At 46.3% G+C, this 13,933-nt stretch overlaps 1 long non-coding RNA gene across 1 annotated transcript in view; it reads left to right on the forward strand.

The window, feature by feature from the left end:
* LOC139056156 (uncharacterized) overlaps positions 1-12,222 on the forward strand; it is a 191,227-nt gene extending 179,005 nt beyond the window's left edge. Inside the window, exons 4-5 of the long non-coding RNA XR_011512191.1 lie at positions 11,817-12,016; positions 12,146-12,222. This is a non-coding gene — a long non-coding RNA (uncharacterized lncRNA). The remainder of the gene's footprint in view (positions 1-11,816; positions 12,017-12,145) is intronic.
* Positions 12,223-13,933: the final 1,711 nt, after the last annotated feature.

Below are 13,933 nucleotides of genomic sequence, written 5' to 3' on the forward strand. Positions count from 1 at the left end.
CAGTGCACGTGCCATGCAGCGCCGCGGTATGTTGTGGCCTCCGTGCGCTACGACGCTGGAAAGCAACAAGCGTGCTTTTGTCCGTTTGTTGTGAATGCGGTAGTGTGGCAGGGTGCCCAAGTTTACGGGTGCTTATGAAATGTGCGGCATCCCGAGACGTGCTTGCAGGCAGCAGCAACGCCTTCCTTGACACAACAGCCACCGTTCGTTTTGATGCTAGGAATAGCGCGCCAGGAAGGGGGCTGGGGTCACTGCGAAGTCTTGTTCTGGAAACGTCGACTAATGTGAAAACTTGAATGAGTCGGAAGCGAGCGATTATTCAAGTGACGGAAACGAACGTTTTGGCGGAGTCTTCGTTTACGCTGATAACACTAAAGGGAAAGATGATTTCTTCTGCATCAGTAAATTACCGTTCTACAACACCAAAAACACCACTCTTACAACGATAAGACGTTTGGTAAGCCAGAAAAAGCGCAAGAACGAAATACGGGTGGCGACGCCTACTTATGTTCCCGCACCTGGGGGCTGTGACGTCTTGAATTTCGATGGCATCTTCTAGGGCCTACTAATTATATATAGCGGTACAGATTGAGTACATTGTGTTCTAAAGGAACCAAATATTAAACACGGCAAGTTCCGGGAACCATTATTCGCCCAACGCGGCCAAAATGCGAAAACATACTTTGAAATCCCTGACGTCACACTGATGTACCGGCTCTGGGGTTTCGGCGCGAAATTGAAATACTGATACTTGGACCTTCATTTTCTCATCTAATAATCAAACTACTTTTTTTTAAATGAGTGCCGGCAGGGTTCTCAAACAACGCTTCATTTCTCCAAACTGATTTATTGTTTCGCTTTAGTGTCCCTTCAAACCGGCGGAAAAAAGAATGTTGAGGTCTGGACACTGTATGGTCTGCCTCTCTCTTCTTCGCTGTTAGCGCTGGCGCTCGTTCGTATAGAAGCGGGGAAGACTCTCGCGGTGTTTAAGATGTGGCAGGCAGTACCCGCCGTGGTTGCTCAGTGGCTATGGTTTTGGGCTGCTGAGCACGAGGTCGCGGGATCGAATCCCGGCCACGGCGGCCGCATTTCGATGGGGGCGAAATGCGAAAACACCCGTGTACTTAGATTTAGGTGCACGTTAAAGAACCCCAGGCGGCCGAAATTTCCGGAGTCCTCCACCACGGCGTGCCTCATAGTCAGAAAGTGGTTTTGGCACGTAAAACACCATAATGTAAAAAAAGATGTGGCAGGCGGAAGCGCGCATACCCCGTGCTCCCATCGCTGGTTGCACCAGTGGTCACGCAGAGGCAAGAGAACATCAACCAAAACGTGGTGTGTGTGAGAGAGGAAGATAAATAAAAAGCGATGATTTAACTGTTGCTCCAATATAATTCAATTCAATTTGCAACTCAATTAATGAAATAAAAAATTCGGCCGCCTGAGATCCTTGGTTTCTTCGCCCCTTCATCTCCTGCGTGGGCCGTATACCGCAGAGCGTGCGTCCTTATGTGCTTGTTTGTGCCTGCGTTTTTGTTTAAACGAAAATGTAGCGGACAGCTCATCCACCGTTCGCTTCCTCTGGTGCGTTTGTATGATGCAGGGCTGTTTACTCCCGCATTAAAGGTTCTCGTACAGCGAAGGGGTTTAGAACGCGCCATAGGTCGAGGCGCCAATGCCAGCTTTAATTATGCACGTTTCTTTTTTTCTCCGATCATCTCTTCCTTTGGATAGTTCAACAAAGACACTTAACAAAGACGTCTCACATTTCCATGTTCAAAATACAGCAATTTTCGGAAAGCCGACCAACAATGTACAGAACTTGCCTAATTAGGGTATTTTTTTTAATAGATGTATAGTTGACCTATTCTATAGACCTATAGACTGAAGGAGGATATAATTTTACTAACGGGGTGCTTAGCAGACGCTAAAAAAACAGAATAAATTAATCAGGCTGCGCAAGTTTAGATTGCTTCGAAAGGTAAAAAAAGAAAGAAAGATCTGGTTCGTGTTCAAAATTAAAGTTTTGTTTGTATGCATGTTTGAACACTCATTTATAAGAAAGGGGAGGGAACAATGATAGATTTCTTCTGGCGACGTCGAGTAATATTCAAGCATCCTCTACAAACTGTGATAAGTATTACGACCAGGCTAATATGCTCGTCATAGGAACCCCACGGGTGCCAAGGTATTCTTCCGCGTTGAATATCGACATCTTGTATACAACAGCCAGAAGTAGTGAAGTCATATCTGATTTCTTAAATATCCGTCTTTAAAAGCTGCTATACGAAATAAACTGGCGTTCCTTTTAACTGTTATGCCAAAAGCTTCCCTCTAGCAGTTCGGGACGATAATAACTGGAACTCCAATGCATTATTTTAAATAAATATTTGAGGATGGATATATCGAAAGTGGGGCTAGAATTTGGGATTTTGTGTTAAGCAGGCATGACTTCATGACTGCTCGGATTCATTTTCGCAGTTTCAACATGCCCCCTCAAGTGAACAATTGAAAAAGTTATTTAGTGAATCTTCTTAATTAGCTACCTGGACATGGAGATTTTTTGTTCAAGTAATGTCCGCCTCTTCACGTAATTGACCTGAACAGGTCAAATTGCGTTCTATGCTCCATGCGATATTTAAAACCAAATCTGTTAAATAACTTAAAAGTAAGAAATAGAGATGGTATAACGAGTATGGCTAGTAGCCGTTAGTGCGTTCGCGATATTGCATGCATGAATTTACAATTTTATACGTCAAACTCCATTACTCACCGCGAGCACTTGTTCTCATTAAGTCAGTCGTTTTGAAGTCGTAGATTATCTTAATAGTTATTATTGTGGTGACGAACACGCAGTCATCCACGAAACGATGGACAAAATCGGGTGTACGAATAATTACCTGAAGGTTAGAAAAAGCATATGAGTGAGAACATACTGGGGCCCGAAGAAGACCCTTTTCTTTTCTTTTTATTCGGGGAATAGTGCTGGCAGGTTTAGAAAGAGAGTGAATGGCGACATGTATGCTATCACGTTATTGGTTCATAGCGATGTTAGTGGATAGAGAATAAGGCAAGAAAGTTTAGGGATAGATAATAGTGAATTCTATAGTTGCGTTGCGCATGACAGTAAATGGCGAAGCCCACGTTGCTTGTGTTAAAAGAACATGGTGCGTGACGTGCGAATATACATGATGTGCTTGAAATGTTTTTCGGTTGGCGGAAGACTCTCGCCGGGGACTTCGGAATAGGGCGACCCTACACCCGCTTTCACTTGAATCGAAGGCCCTCCATGCCAAGACGTATCCAAAGATCCAAAGCGTTCCGATCCAGCATCTGCAACGAATGAGCACTATCTACTTTGAAAATGCCCTGGGACAGAAATATCGACGAAAAGCACTAAGTGCTAATAAATGAAAAACCAACCCGACTATATGTGAGCGTTGGCTTATGGGCAACGCATATCTCATAAGTCACTCCTTCAGCCATCTGCATGAAGCGGGTCCCCAAGCTTTTATATTTTCAGTCTTTCCTTCTCTATCCATTGAATGTATGTTTCAATATCTAATAATAACAAGAATAATAATTAATATATCTGACTTCCGCATCCTGTTGAAAATAGTGGCTACCGAAATGGCGCAGTATTTATAATGTCAGCGCCGACGCTGGGGGGGGGGGAGAGGGGGGGTGCGCTGACACCGACACCGGACGTTCTGCGACACTGGGCTCTTAACACTATCGCGTTAATAGAGAGTTTTCGGTAAGGGGGACGCAAGCGTTGGGGCGCGCTAGCGCTTGAGGCCATGGTATTGCGCTTGCGCAGGCCCTTACGTAGGTTCCCGCGCATGCGCATCACCATGGCCCCAAGCACTAGTGGGCCCCAACGCTTGCGTCCTCCGAATCTAAAACTCTCTAATATGCCCGATTTTCTCGATGTCTCAGGGCAGCTTCATGCCCGCCCCTCCTTTTTTTTTTTTCGCGTTTCTTTCCCGCGACTCGCATTTCTGCGCACAGGGCACTTCGCAAGGTATCACCAGCTAAACGTTAACCAGTGTCATTTAGGGCGTTTTGCTGCGAGCAGTTTTTCTGCCTATTTGCTTCGTCCGAAGTGATCGTCGCGGTTTACAAGATGCCGTTCGGTGCCCGCGGCGGTGACGACACACCTCCGCGTGCGCGATGCCACTTAAGATGCGCGTTTTTCCTGCACGTTTTCTTTTGGGCGCGAGCTGGCCGAATGATCAGCTGCAGCCCATTTCCCTCGCAGATGTCCCAGACAGCGGCGTCGCGCCATGTGTCCTTGACCCGGCGCCGCCGACGTTCAAGAGCCCTGACAGGGCTCGTGTTCAGTCCCACATGCAGCGGATATCTGCATACGAGCTTCACGCCATGTGTGTTTCCTTGGCGCAGCGTATTTGTTTGTTACTTTTGGTTGCTCCAATCTTTGCAAAACATGGAGAATTCGCTAACCTTGACTTGCTTTCTCAGTTACGCAACTAGACCTACTAAAGGGAAAAAAGAAAAGAAGGCTGGTGGGAACGATAGCTAGAGCATCAAAAAAGTGAGTTATCCTATCTATTTGAATAATTGACATTCGACAAAAAATTTCTTGGCAATTCGTGTTCAGCACGGCAAAAATTTAGTCGCCTTTGAAGGTTCATTCCACTTGCAAATATCCAGTCAAGGTTGTAGTAAAAAAAAAAAAGATAATTTTTTTGCTCTTCTTCTAAGCAATGTGATCGTGGTCAAACTGGTGATTGGGGTCCAGGCACTGCAAATTAGGCCTTAGGCATCCCGCGCGTATCACATTTTAAGTTTTCTCATTTATAGAAGAGGATATTGTAGGGGTGTGGCCTCCTGGCCATTCCTTAGCAAATTGCTTTTCAACCAGAGAGAGAGAGAGAGAGAGAGAGAGGTGGTTCTTGTGGGGAAAGGAGGAAAGGCTGGCACTATCTTCTGCAACCCTTGCGGGAGCACGGCTCAGCGCCAGCAGGGGGATGGCTATGGGAGTGAAGGAGATAGAAGGAGGAATAAAGGTAGAGAGTCGCCATGGCAGCAGCGTAGCAGCCCGGCCGGGAAGGCCCAGTGGCTTCGACCGGAGGAGTGGACTGGTGATAGACCATAGGAGGTGGCCCAGCAAAAGGCGAAGTTGAGGTGGATCAGGAGGCCCGAGGTGGTGAATAGCCGTGAGGCTATTCGTCTTTCAATAAATTTCCTAGAGTCTCGCCGAGAGCCCCGAGGAGTCGAGCTACTCTACGACACTTAGGAAGGCTGGTAGCTGATTACGACTGGGGAAGAGGATGTCTTCCTGTCGTAAACATGGGAGCCCCAGGCGGGAGAAGTCCTGCAGAAGTCGGCCCCGGTGCTGCAGGTGAGCAGGGCAGGCCAGCAGAAGGTGCTCCAGAGTCTCTGGGTCACCGCAGGAGGCACAGGCTGGCGAGGTGGCCAGTAGCAGCTAACCCGCAGTCGGAGGAGCAACGACGTATCCCTTCGTGGGAGGCCGTGCTGTGGAAGAGGCCGTGGAGTCCGTCCCAGGGATACCCGTTTGTCCGGTTGGCAGGCGATGATGTGCCGGCGCAGCCTGTGTCTCGTGAAGTCAGCGGCCGTTACAGCAGGGCTGAGGGGTACGCTTGAGTGGTGGGCGCTCTTTAACGATTATATCATGGAACGAGAGCGCCTGGCGCTGGTTTGGGCAATAGCGAAGTTTCACCCATACTTATTTGGTCGCCATTTACGCGTAATTACCGACCACCCCGCGCTCTGCTGGCTCTCCTCGTTGAAGGACCTTACAGGGCGTCTTGGGCATTGGGCATTGCGCTTGCAATAGTACACTTTCTCTGTAGTGTACAAATCCTGCCATTTACATCAGGACGCCGACTGCTTGTCCCGCCACCCTGTTGACCCACCGGAAGCCACATACCTCGAATCCGACACCAACGTTATGTCCATTTCAGGCGCTTCCTCAACATTGATGGGGAACGGCGCCGAGATCCCGTTCTGCGAACGATCATGGACGGATTAAGCTCGCCAACTACTGGTCCTTCCCTCCGTCTCTTCTGTATTTCCGGCGGAGTCCTGTACAAACGGAACTTACGCCTTGATGGTGCTGACCTACTGCTGGCCGTACCGGGGCAACTTCAATGCACCGTGCTTCGACAACTCCACGACGCGCCCACCGCTGGGCATCTCGGTGTTACTCGCACCTTTGACCGACTCCAGTACCGTTTCTTCGGGCCCGACCTCTACCGCTCTGTGCGCCGGTATGTGACTGCTTGCGACCTGTGCCAACGCCGAAAGCCCACTTCCATGGCTCCAGCTGGCCTTTTACAACCCATCGATATTCCCACTGAGCCTTTCTTTCGCGTGGGACTCGAACTACTTGGCCCTTTCCCTTTCTCAACTAAGGGCAACAAATGAGTTGCGGTTGGAATCGATTACGCCACGCGCTTCGCTATTACGGGAGCTCTGCTTACAAGTTGTACCACTGACGTCGCGTATTTCCTCCTACACAACGTCACCCTGCACCACGGTGCTCCACGTCAGCTCCTCACGGATCGCGGATGTTAGTGCTTGTCAAAGGTCATTGATGATATCCTCCGCCTGTGCTCTACTGAACATCAAATAGCCAATGCTTACCATCCACAGACTAACGGTCTCACAGAGCGATTGAACACAACGCTTACCGACATGCTAGCTATGTGCATTTCTCCAGACCACCAGGACTGGTACGTCGCTCTGCCATACCTCACCTTCACGTACAATTCTTCCTGCCATGACACTGCGGGTTACTTACCGTTTTATCTACTGTTTGGCCGTGATACCGTTTTGCTCCTGGACACTGTGCTTCCACAAGCCACCCAGTCACACACCACTTATGCCGCGATGCGATTTCTATGACAGCACAGGCCCGTCAGATTGCCCGCGCTCGCCTCACTGATTCCCAGGCTTCTCAGAAGTCCCGTTACGATACGCGCCATAGGAACGTGCAGTATTTACCTGGCTCTCTCGTGCTCCTGTGGTCACCATCTCGTCGTGTGGGCCTATCGGAAAAAAACTTATGTCGCGATACTCAGGTCCCCATCGAATCATGCGACATCTTTCGGATGTGACGTACGAGATTGCTCCCGAAGAGCCAGGCCCGTTGTCCGTACAGACAAGAACCGATGTTGTTCATATCTCCCGTTTAAAGCCCTATGTGTGTGCCTTTGCCGGGTCTTAATCGCTTGCGCCGGGTCGGCGCTCCAACCCCGGCGGCGTAGTGTCGCGATGCAGAACGGGACGTGCAGACAAGAGATGACGACAAAGAAGTGTTACTGTTGCTGGGGCGCTTCGGCTGCCACGTTCTAGAGTCAGCCGATGCCTTCAGCATTCGGCTTACATAAACAATGTTCGTGCTTGTCTCCGCCTCGCAACAATATCTTTTAGTCGTCGACCCACGCAGAACACTAGCACCATTCAGGTTACAGAACAATTAAACATCGCAGTATGGATTCAAGCATCGCAAATTGAACTGCACGCACGGAGCTCTGTCAAAAAATGGGGAAAGAAAAGCAAGACTGCGAAATCAAAGTCAGAACGCATCGCAATCAAAACTCGCTCACTCTGCGCCACCGGCTCATCCATCAGGTATTTTGTTCGCTATATGTATAATTGCGCAGGGCGAAAAGAGCTACTGAGCGTGTTTCTTGCAGGAAAACACTTTACCGTCAGGAGCTTCTTGAAATGTAAATGTTTCGCAATTTCGCATCGTCAGCCCATTTTATCTAAACTTCTGGATGAAAGCCCCTCCCACTTACCCGTGTCTTGCGCAAGCTGACTCCCACCCAATGACCGCAAAATTCCCAATCTCGTTTCACCGTGACACTTCTGTTACTTTGTGTTATGCGGAAAACAATTTTCTGCGCAGCTTTTGTTGAGATGAGGCAGGCTTTTTTTTATTCAAGTACCCTAAAGGCCCATACTGGGCATTATATACGGGTGTTACAATAAATTAGCGATAGATACAATATATACATTTAAACAGATAATGCATGCTAAAATAAAAAGAACACAAGCGGAAAGACACGAAATTAAAAAAAAACAGTAAGAGCAATACAACGACACGTCCTAAGCGCTAAAGATATCCTATAGAATTAAAATGGGTGTCACACAAAATCAACGTAACTTGGTCACTTCATACAAGGAAAAATGCTTGCTAAAAGGTACACATACCAGCAGATACTGCATAAAACAATGAAAAGCACAACCAGAGAAAATTTTATGCAATACAAGTGACTATGTGCTAACCTAGAACAAAACCATTTGCGCAAGGAATATCAAAATATGGTGAGGAAAAAAAAGTAAAATAAGAGTAAAATAAACAAAAACGACCAATAACACAGTGATGCCTATAACAAATGAGGGAGAGAATACTACGTTAGTACTTTAAAATAGGGTTTTAGTTTAGTTAGGAAATCATCATGACTTAGTTCTGATACGATTTCATTTGGTAACATATTCCAGTGATACATCGCGAGAAAGACGGGCGAGTGACTCAAGAAGTTAGTGCGCGCAAGAACGGGCTGCACTTTAAAGGGATGATCAAGGCGCGGGAAGATACGATGGACGGGCCTGATGTGGCATGCGCTGAAAGACGACCTGCAATAATATAGCTTGTGAAAATGGGAAAGAAGTCCTATTAGCCTTTGATTTTCTAGCGAGGGGAGATTTAGAGATATTTTAATGTTAGTGATGCGAGAAGTTCGTGAGTAATTTTTCGTGATGAAGCGGGCTGCTTTGTTTTGGACTGACTCGAGTTTGTTTATGAGGTACGACTGATGCGGATCGGATTTGCCACCTCCCCCCTTCCTTTTTAGTCAAGTGTGAACACTGCCTACATGTGTAGCTTCTAAATGAGTAAAACCAGTTGATAGCTTGAGCTCTTTCCATCTACCTCGTTTTTTTTCCTGTGTTCGTTATTTTATATGCTCAAGTCTTCTTAACATAACCACCTAATACTCTGCCATCCTTGAGTCTCTTCCCTATAGGCGCCCGCTTACTCGAATAGGACGCCGCTTATGTTCTGTTCTACAGGTTATATAGCCAGCCCAACTCCGTTTTTGCCTCTTAATTTCAACTGGGATATCACCTGTGCCGTGTTTCCTCTCTAAACCAGCTCACCCTATTCCTGTCGCTAAGCGTTGCACGTAGAGAATTTTTCGTTGCATCGCTCGTGCCATGGTTCTCAGTTTGTTCTCGAGCTTCTTTGTTATACTTTCTTCGCTACTCGTTAGTCCTCGCCGAACGCATACTGATCGTATATACGTTTCCTTTTTCTGTTTTCTTTTCAAGAATAACGGTAAGCTGCGTTGGCCTAGACAAACGAATTCTTGTGCAGCTTAGCGCCGATGTCTGTCATTCCCAATGCATGTTCTTTTGCCAGACTATTGAATATTTTTAACATGTTCCCATTCTTTTGCATAATACTATTCTTGTTGTCTGTATTTTTTTTTTCTTGCCACACGCATCTGTAATGGCTATCTTACCATGTAGCTGCCAATTCAAGGGGAAGTGCGACCAGTCAAGCTGCCGTTATGCAGCTGACGTACCCACCGCTTATGTACATTAAGGTAGTTATGTGGTAAATAAACCTGTTGTCTCATCTTAAGCCTTCACGGTATAGCTCAGTGGTTACGGCGTTGTGCTGTTGAGCAACGAGGTCACCGGTTCGACTCCCAGTCCTGGCGGCCGCATTCCCATGTGGGCGGAATGCGAGAACGCTTGCTTGCAGTGCCCTAAAGTTAAAAGTTATATCGGAGCTATCCGCCACGGCGTTCCTCATAAACTACCGTGCAGTGTATGGGGACGTTAAACATCGCAATATTAGTCCACAACCCTTAGGTTTCGTCAATTCTTGTCTTCGATCATCTTTTGCTAGACCTTTACAACATTGCTAAAGAGCAAGCCAATGTTATAAAACTAAAGGTTAGGTAAAAAGACGAAAACTAAAGCTACAAAAATAAAACTGCTGGCTGGTTGCGTGATAATTGCCTCTTTGTTTTGAGGCAACAGTTACAACACAGAGCTCATGTTTCACGTATAATGATGCAGCGTAATAACTTAATGAAAATTAAAAAAAAACATTGAATCAGAATATAAAATTTAGTGTACTTGACGGCACAAGTTCAATCTACTTAGCGCAACTATATATATAGAGCTAACGCATACTGTTAAAGAAAAGAAAGGCGTGCAAACAATATTACGATTACTGTTTGGGTACAAGTTAAGCCCTAAATAATGCTCTCTCTCTCTTTAAAAATAAACACTAAATCCGTTTAAACTGATAGAGCATTCTTTCAAAACACTTTTATCGTTTATTTTGTGGTAATATGTTCATAATTAAAGAAACACAAATGAAGGTCCACGCTTCAATTTTTTTTAAATTTCACCCCGAAATGCGAGTATCAGCACATGAGATTTTAAAGTGCTCTTTCGTATTTTGGCCACTGCGGCTCAGTAAAAGCTTTTGAAACTTTGGCAAGCTAAGTATTTGCCTTTTTTAGTGTACTATGCAATTCAACTGTAACGATAAACAATTAACTAGGCCTCAGCTCACTCCATCGAGATCTATGATGTCAACAACAACCTGGTACGGGAAGCTTACGGCGGCGTCACTACAGTCTGTCGTTTTTGTGTTGTTTCTGGCTTATCAAACTTCTTCTCACGGTATGGGTGGCTTCTTTCGGTTTTGGAAATGTAATGTGCCAATACAACTACTGGCACGCTTCTCTTCGCTCCCATACTCCAGACAGGCTGTGCATAGACGAAGCAGCACGAACAAACCAAAATATGGCGCAGAAAATCTGAGAATTGTCTACTAATGCGTAAGCATTCATTGGCTCGGCTGCTACTTCGCTTTTGCTTACTTATTTAGCTAGCTTATGCATGTGTATCCACCGCTACCAATCGTCTATTACCACGCAATTAACACGATTACATGTGTTAACTTCACCAATTATGCATTTATTTTGCAGATATATCCTATCAACTGAGCCGAAATGCCGTCACAACCCTTTTTTTTTTTTTGCCACATGACAGTTTCTTTTTTGGTGTGTGTGTTACGACCTTGACGCAGCGACAGCGACGTCAACAGTTGTTTTTTGTTGTTGTTTTCTTCGAAGGTCACCAATTGTCTACTATAACACTACTATAACGACTACATGTGTTAAATTCAGCAGTCATGGATTTATTTTGCAAATATAAGGCTTCACGGAATGGACATATGTTTCTGGAGTACTCACCAAAGAATGCTTAGGCATTAATAACTATTTTCTGTTCCGTGATTCCTGAATTAAGATCACCTCGCACGTCCCAATACAGAGACAGGGCAACAATATACGCCAGTTGTTATTCTTTGGACGTTGAAATGACGCCACTGACAAGAATCACCTGTTTGCACTGGCTCCCAAAGAATTGACGGGCGCTCACACGCGGCCACCCTGAACTTCAAGCATCGTTGCCACATTCTTTTTCTTCCTTACTTTCTTTATAGGGGGCTTCTTCACAAGCTTATTCGATATTGCATAAACATCAGTGGCCATTTCCACATGGAATCACGCCACTTGACACTGGTGAGAAACGAATAAGAGGTCCAGTGTCGGGTATTCATAAATAAATGCTTCTCCCACTCTCCTCACTTAGTACCACTTATGGCTTGGTTAATTGCAACGCCGCTTCTCTTAACATCCCTCCACGGTCCCATCCACTTGTTAATGTTATTATAATTAGTGGGTGCTTAAACCGCGCGAAGAGAAAAAAGAAGTCTGGCGCTTTCTTTACGACAGGCTTTTCGTCGAGTCGTGTGGTGCTTTTGGTCCATGCACAGCAAGCATAATGGTCGGTGCGAACCTCTCCTGAGAAACGCACCCCTGGAAAGCTGCCGGACGCCTGGCCGGGGGGCTGCTTGCGCCCGTCTTTTAAACCGATTGGTGTCCAGAGGTGGGCCTCGAACCGCGCACCTCCTGCAGCCGAGTGAACCTTCACAGTAAATATTTCTCCCTCCCTCTTTCCCACCACATTATCAATTCTTTCAAAGCACCTTTACAAAGCAACCGTATGATTCTCTTTAGTTTATTTCGCTGTCTGTTCTTAAAGCTTCTGTCTTGTCTTCCAGGCAGCTAAGGGATCGGTCTTCTCCCGTGGTGACGAGGCACGGAGTTCAAGGTGCGCTTCACGGACGTTTAACTTCTCTGCAGCTATTTTCGACTATAATATCAGCGAAATACAATAAATGTGACAAACGTATGAATTGGGTATTGACGTTCTATTCGCTATTTGGCCTGGCCTGGCCTGACCTTGCTTGGCTACCAATTTGACTGCCGCGCATCAAACGTGTCAGCACCGAAATAAAAATGAATGCATTCTGCCACTATTGGGACGCTGTACCACACACGAAAAAGTAAGTTAAAAGGCTTTCGGTGACGAAGGAATGCTCCTTCAGTGCTGTATATACTCCGGTCTTTCATATGTATCTACTAGAGGTTGTCCGAGTGATACAATCTCCAAACCTAACTCAATATGAATATTCGAGAAAAATGATCTTCAAATATAAGATCAGATGCATAATATTTTCTCATTTATGTGCAAACGGAAACAACAAGTTTGTGGAGAGTATGTCTGGATAAAAAAAAAAAGATTTCCTTATTTGCATTATTTTATTCAAGCCTGTAACGCCATTTTTTACTGGACGTCCAGTCAGGTGATGAGCTTGTAAATGCGAGAGAGAGAGAGAGAGAGAGAGAGAGAGAGAGAGAGAGAAAGGAAAGGATAGGTAGGTAGGGAGGTAGAACATATGAGCGTCTAGTTTGCTACCCTACATAGCGGTAAGGGGAATAGGGAGAGATTGACCACTGCGTGCAAGCAGGATGACTGTAGACTCTTTTCGCGGAGCAGATGCACGGCTTTCCTCAAGGATAAAAAAGAAATTCACTCGCCCGCCACCGTTGTACCTTCACGCTATAGAATCGCTATAGACGCTGTAGAACCTGTTCAGAATCGCTCAGCTCGCTTCATGCTTTCGAATTATTCTCGCACAGCTAGTGTCCTTTAATAAGGCCCTGCTTCGAACTGCTTGCCAAATAAAGAAGGAAAAGCAAAACACACTCATCCTGATTTAGTTCATAAGCGAAAACTTTGGACAGCTTGCAATACATTTCTAGCCCCTCTTTTAGTACAAGCACCGTATAGTAAACGCCGCTGCTCGCACCTCTTAGACAATGCGTAATGAGCTCCGAAACCTTTACATGTCCTCTGAAACTGTGGTCACAGCTTTGTGTCAACTACTCAGTCACTGTTTACGATATCCGCCGGAACAGAGCGTTGCTGAGCCACACCGGCGTCATGCACATCCACTGTGAACACTGAGGGAACGTAGGCGACTGAGGCAAGCAAAGGACGCGTGGCGGCGCCCGCGGGGTCGCCTAGGACTGCACTAGTGCAATAGCCTTTTACGCCAGCGACGGATGTCGTCACGGTCGGAGTATCTCTGACTCAGAAAATGGTCTCGAGTCAAGTCGGTTTAAAGTCATGCGAAAAGAGAGGCGGTGAACGTCGTATAGCGGAGAGAGACACACAACAAGTGCTCAGTGGTTTCCACGCAGCGCCAAAAGTCGCTCATCGGGCCATTGGTCATTCCAATACGGTAGAGGTAAGCGTTCGTAAATGCCCCTCCCAACCATAAGAGGTGCGACAATGTTGCTTCGCAGCTGCAAAGGCTAGATGGCACTTGTAGCCATAGCGAGAGGTCCAGCTTACGCAGTCGGTAATTGGGGATACTCGGAGAGCTAAAAAAAATGTGTGTTTTTGCAGGCAAGCAGACGGAGTTCCAATGCTTCCAGTTATCTCTTGCACGATGACAAAGACGAAAATGAAAAAAAAAATGCGGATCCCGCGCATGACAATG

This window comes from Dermacentor albipictus, chromosome 1, assembly GCF_038994185.2.
Source record: "Dermacentor albipictus isolate Rhodes 1998 colony chromosome 1, USDA_Dalb.pri_finalv2, whole genome shotgun sequence".
Lineage (NCBI taxonomy): Eukaryota > Metazoa > Arthropoda > Arachnida > Ixodida > Ixodidae > Dermacentor > Dermacentor albipictus.